Raw genomic sequence first — 6,927 nt, forward strand, 5'->3', positions numbered from 1 at the left:
ATTCTGTTTTCTCCCACCAGCAGCACTTTTTAATTTCAAATTCTCTCCATGGCTGACTGTATTAAAATTAGATTTTGAGCCAGAAGCATATTTATACTTGTAGCTGCTTTTCTTAGCACTGCTTTTTTCCAGACACTCACTGCTAATTGATGCAGACCAAAAAACCCGCTTTATTTCTGTTTGGGGTGGATATGACGAACATGTCATTGTTGGTTTTAACCCACGGAGAGGAAGTTTTGCTTTTGTTTACCCAATCATCAACACAGGGAGAAAGAATGCTGCTTTATATGAGTCAGACCATTGTCTCAGACGACCTCAGTATCCCCTACAATAACTGGCAGGGATTCAGCTACAGGTCTCTCCCATCCCTACCTGGAGAGCCAGAACTTTCTGTATGCAAAGCAGATGCTCTCCTCCTGAACTGCAGGGAGCTAGATCACATTAAGGCCTTTGACCACTTTTGCCCTTCTTCATTGTCTGAATAAATGTCTCTTCCAATATAGACCCTGGATACTGATATCTGCAGGGGAGGCACTGCAGATGTTTCACCACCATGTGATGGCCACCTGTCATTTCATTTCATTTTTCACTTATTGAATTTATATACTGCCCTATACCCGGAGGTCTCAGGGCGGTTCACACAAAAAGATAACAATATACAGTGGTACCTCGGGTTACATACGCTTCAGGTTACATATGCTTCAGGTTACATACGCTTCAGGTTACAGACTCCGCTAACCCAGAAATAGTGCTTCAGGTTAAGAACTTTGATTCAGGATGAGAATAGAAATTGTACTCCAGCAGCACGGCAGCAGCAGGAGGGCCCATTGGCTAAAGTGGTGCTTCAGGTTAAGAACAGTTTCAGGTTAAGTACGGACCTCAGGAACGAATTAAGTACTTAACCCGAGGTACCACTGTATAATATCAAAATTAAAACAATAATCCAATAACACCCCCCCCCCCCAAAAAGAGCCACATTTTAAAGGGTATAGGATACTGATTAGGTCAGCCAAAGGCCTGGTAAAAAAGCAACGTTTTTGCCTGGCGCCTAAAGGTGTACAAAGAAGGTACCAAGCGAACTTCCCTGGGGAGAGTGTTCCATAGATGGGGAGCCACTGCAGAGAAGGCCCGTTCTCGTGTTGCCACCCTCCAGACCTCTCGAGGAGGAGGCACACAAAGGAGGGCCTCAGAAGATGATCTCAGGGTCCAGGTAGGTTCATATGGAAAAAGGCGGTCCTTGAGGTATGTCATGGATGCTGTAGCTAAGATTCCTGCATTGCAGGGGGTTGGACTAGATGACCCTAGGGTCCCTGGTCCAACTCTAAGATTTTATGATTCTGTGATTCTGTGTGTCCTTGCTTCTCACCCTGCTATATGTAACATATTAAGAATAACTTTGATGATTTGCTCATTAGGCAAACTGGTAGTATTTTCTGCCAGGAAACCCACTCTGCAAGAAATTGTTTTTTTTATAAATCCTATAAATGTTCAGAGTCATATTCCAAATCCACATGATCCTTCAAAAGGGTCTCCTGTAACAACACCCACCCACCCCATGTTCCATACGAAAAGCAACAACCAAAAGAAGGTGCATTGTTCGAGTGACATTATGTTGTTATTCAAGGAAAGGCTGGTTTGGTTAGAGGTTAGATTGGACGGCTTTCAAATGTCAATCGTCAGGGCTCCTTTAGTTGAACTTGATATCCTCTTTAAGTCAGAATAGGTCTCTCAAAGTGCAGCAGGACCAAAAAAGGACTTGAGATTAAGGCGACCTTGCATCCTTGGTATACTGGAAAAGTTCCAGAGTATGAGATGATATTTCAGTCAGTCCTTTGCATTTTCCAGGATGTCCCTTTGTCCCGTGAAAGGCTGACATCTTCCTGTGTCTTATAGCAAAGACAAGCCGTATGACAAGCTGCTTAGTAATTGCCTTCCCACTTAAGCCACAAATGCATGCCTGTGAAATGGAGGCATACAAGACTCACACTCTTCATTCTCACCATCGGACTGCTCACTCTTGACTGAAAATATTTATGGGCTGGTCTCTAGTGGTTTTGAACAGACCATTAAGTAGAATGACTAATCTGGAAGGCTGACAAGTTCCAAGTTATCTCAATGAATTTAAGATTAATTAATAGAATCACAATACCTTGCTTTATTAGTTATCACGGATTAGCCTGAAACGCTATTGCTTATTTTTTTGTATGCATTTATGCCAAGATAAATTGTTTAATCTGGACTGAAGAATTAAAAGTGCAAGGCTGAAGCAGTGTCTTGTGATGCAGTATTAATTAAATTAGGAGCAGCTTCTTTGTCTAGTTTGGATTTCCTGTCAAAATCTCTCATGATCCCAAAATCGTTACTGAGATTTAGATTAAACTAACAAAAGCCACGCAATTCTGTTATTAAGGCCATGCAGTTTCATCTAATTCTGTTATTTAGTCTGTATCAGCAATGCTGGAAGATAAGAAATGATTAGTACAAATCAAATGTGTGAAAGGAATAAGGCTCAGAAACTTGTAAATGGAGGGTTTAATTTTCCATGCGAAGGAAATAATAACATTGAAATAGCTGTTGACAATTTAATTGAGAAGCAAACTGGAGTTTGGGAATCCATTCAGCAAAAGGTGTGTCTGCAACTTCCTGACAGGAGTAGTTTACTTTTCTGCATTAATTTAGCAACAAGACACTTTACTTCTGTATTGTTCACATTTCCTCTGGAATTCAAATCCTTCCCAGCCATGTACATGGATCTCTGCATGGTAGGAATATAGTTTTATCCCCTTCTTTGAATATGATATACCATCATGGCTGATGGACATTGTTGTTGTTGTTGTTTAGTCGTTTAGTCGTGTCCGACTCTTCGTGACCCCATGGACCAGAGCACGTCAGGCGCTCCTGTCTTCCACTGCCTCCCACAGTTTGGTCAAACTCATGCTGGTAGCTTTGAGAACACTATCCAACCATCTCGTCCTGTGTCGTCCCCTTCTCCTTGTGCCCTCCATCTTTCCCAACATCAGGGGCTTTTCCAGGGAGTCTTCTCTTCTCATGAGGTGGCCAAAGGATTGGAGCCTCAGCTTCATGATCTGTCCTTCCAGTGAGCACTCAGGGTTGATTTGCTTAAGAATGGATAGGTTTGATCTTCTTGCAGTCCATGGGATTCTCAAGAGTCTCCTCCAACACCATAATTCAAAAGCATCAATTCTTCGGTGATCAGCCTTCTTTATGGTCCAGCTTTCACACCACTTAGTTGTCCTATATGCTGGGTCATCACTTGATGTTATGGAAGCAAATGCCTGACTCATCCCCATTGTGTTGTGTTATGAACCTTCTCTCCAAGTCATCCTATAATGCTAGTCAATGAGCAATGGATATGCATGTGTGAACTAGTTTTCATGATCAAGTCACAGTTAAAAAGAGCCATTGATTCTAATGGAGATACTTAAATCTCTCATTGACTTCAGTGAGACTTAGAAGTGCTTGACTGGCTATATTGCACTTTTCCTCTCATTTAAGAAGTGGGAAAGTGTTGGACATCAGACAGGAATGCAAAGTTGGTAATGAACTAAAACGCTGGACTTGAAATGAAAACTAAGAAGGCTCACGCAATGACATAAGGGATCTCCTTCTCCCCAGCTGCCAGCCAGCTGTGTGGGGCAAATCACCTCTTCCTCCACCACATTCCTACCCATCACGGTGTCTTATCAGCAACCACTGAATAAAGACTTCCTGAGGTTTCAAACTCTGTGGTTATTAAAAGCACGGAAGTCTAAAACTAAATCAGAGTAAAAGGAAGCAGGGAGTCAAATTAGCTCCTGAGCAGAGAATTTTTTTACAGTAGGAAGTAAGAACTGATAATAGAGGTGTGGAGAAAGGAGACAAAAGCTTTACATCTGCACCCGCCCTTGATAATTTAATGAATTCCTTGCACCCTTTTAATGTATGCAGAGGCTTCTCTCACCAATATGTGCCAGTATGTGATATTCGCAGATGGTGTATCAAGGGAGCACCAATGGCCAGTTCCAGCAATTCCTGCACTAATGCACTAATATGAAGAGAGCTTTTGATTTCACGGTTTAAAACAAAATGACCCAGATATAATTACTGAAGCTTATTAATTTATTTGTTCTGGGTCGGTAACCCTTCACAGACTATAGTGCTTGTTACAGGCAGAACCGAGAGGATTAAAGCTTTAGTTTAGCACAGTTTGATTCCTGTATGGAAATTGGAAGAAACGAAGCACTAAATTGCATGTTTTACGATTGTATCTTATTAAGGAACAATTAATACCCAACTTCAACAGTGTCAGTTTTGGGCCAAGGAAAAGGGGAAAACCCAGAAGCTTTGCAAATGCTTCTGTTCCACAACACAGTTGCGGATTTAACCAGTTTGAAGGGAATGAAGGTTTTTATCAAATGTGTGGTGTAAGGAGACCAATAAGCTGCTCTCTTGGTTCATCTGGCTCAGAAATGTCCACACTGAAATATCTTTGAAGTCTTCCCATCCCCCACTTGAGAAAATGGCCAATATTTCTGTTTCCCAGGCCCCAAAAGAAAGCCACTTTGCTGAATTTTCTCTGAAGATTCTTCCTCTATTTAATACCCAAGTTGCATGCTGTTTTAAACTGTTTCTAATATTGTACTTTAATGTTATAAATTGGCATGGGACCTTAGGGTGAAGGGTGAGTAAATAACAAGAATAGCAATATTTGTGGGTGTGTGGATCTCTCTGCCTGTCACTTACTCACATACACACCCTCCATTGTAGGTAGGTAGGTAGGAAGGAAGGAAGGAAGGAAGGAAGGAAGGAAGGAAGGAAGGAAGGAAGGACACGTGGGACCTTTTGAGAGTTTTCTGAATTTAGCATCACATCAACTTTGCCCCAAATATTAAGGGCCCAAATAGAAGTTCAGCAAACAACCATAGTAGTGTATAGTGTTGGTCTCACAACACTTGAGCTTGTGGACACCCAATGAAGCTGAATGGTGGAATATTCAGGCCAGATAAAGTACTTCGTCAGGCTTCAGGGAATCGGCTTCCTCCCCCCATGGCAGTAGATAAGCAGAACAAAGGAAAAGGAGTTTTCTTACCAGAAACTTTAATAATCACAGTGAGAGAACAAAGAACACATCTCCTAGAAATGGCGGTGCTCCCAATTAAGCATTCCACCCCCTTACGTTCATATTAATATACGTCACTTCTATGTTTTGTAATCTGAGTTTGTACCCTCTGTGCTTTCTGTTCTGTCACTTCTGAGCTCTTATTGACCTTGGGCTGAGCGAAGGAATGCTTTCCAGAGACAGTGAATTTATTAACCCTCTCTCTTCCAGGATTTCTTCTCCTAGCTGTTCCCCATCCAGTATTTCCCAGCTTCTGCCTTCTGAACTATGTCCCTCTGCAAACCGCTGTTCCAAATCTATACTGGCCTCCTGCTCCTGGGAAGATTCAGGATCCGGAGAAGGAGCAGGGGGAAGGGAAGGCCCCCACCACTCCTCCTCAGTACGGTCCGTGACATACTTCTTCACACAGTGCATAGTCAAACTAAGGAACTTGCTGACCAAGGAGGCAGTGATGGCCACCAACTTGAATGGCTTTAAAACATGATTGGGCAAATAGTTGGAGGAGAGGGCTAACAGTGGTGACCAGCCACAGTGTCTATGCTGTACTTCCAATGTCAAAGGTATTATGCCTCTGAATACTGGTGTCTGGGATTCACAGGTGGGGAGAGTGCTGTTGCACTCATGCTTAGCTTGCAGGCTTCCCAAAGGGTAACTGGTCAGCCAGTGTGAGAACAGGATGCTGGACTAGATAGGCCATTGATCTTTGATCCAGCAAGCTTGTCTTATGTTCTTATATTAGGGAGCTCTGCCCAAGTTCTTATTTTGATACTTCATTCCCATAGTGCTGCACTATAAAATAGTGTATGCAGTGCAGTATTATTGCATTCAGCTGATGCTTTTGGCAGTAGCAGCAAGGGCTCAAATAAATAGCTTGGTACTTGTGTTTTCATTGTTCCCTCAGACTTTGGGGGAATAAACTCTCGAGTTTCCTTTCATGGATACGTTTCACCCGAAAATCTGAGCCACACAGGTTATTTGTGGACTGGTAGCTTTAATCTGTGTTAGCAAGGAGAGGAGGAAAGAGAGTGCTAGGAATGATAATCGTTCCAAATTAATTACTCTGGAGTGAAACAGTGTTATTTTGTGAAAGTGCTCTTTATCAGAGCCCCATAGCTTCTTCTCTTCCATATCTCTGAGTTGTTTTTGTCTTAACAGAGGTATCCCTGATGCTTCCATTTCTCATGTGTCTAAAGGGAATAATTACGATGTACTTCTAGGCTGGTTGTAGGGATGAATGTAACACCACCAAAAGCCCTTTGTGAATAAACACGTGCTATATGAATGGCTGTCTTTAATTTTTAAAGTGTTTTAATTGGGTGGTAAAAGTGGATCTATGAGCAGAAGAAGAAAGTGAACATGTGAAATTAAAATGATAAGCTTTATTATACTTACAAAGTATTTCAAACTGCTGCCACAAACAGCTGAAACAGCCCATCATTTTGTTTTTGCATGACATTTAAAAGCCTTCTGGGGGGGGGGGGTGAAACAGTTACTTGGGAATAACACAGCAGGACTGCTTTTTGGTAAATATGCCCAGGATTGATCTGCGAGGATGCAATCCAAATTTGAGTTCTGCTGGCTGAAGGGCCATAGGATTTTGTGGAAGTCTCACTGTGTTGACAGAACATGAGACACTACCGCCATAATAGATAATACTGGCAGAATGGTCCCAAGATAAGGCACCCAGGTGTTCCACTCTCTCTTCCCTCTCTCACTCCCTCATGAACACCAACTCTGCATCCATCCATCCATATTCTGGAACTATGTGCTTCAGGTGCTCACTGTTGTTCTATCTACGTGTGATGGCC

The sequence above is a fragment of the Podarcis gaigeae genome (assembly GCF_964106915.1).
Source record: "Podarcis gaigeae genome assembly, chromosome: 3".
Classification (NCBI taxonomy): Eukaryota; Metazoa; Chordata; class Lepidosauria; order Squamata; family Lacertidae; genus Podarcis; species Podarcis gaigeae.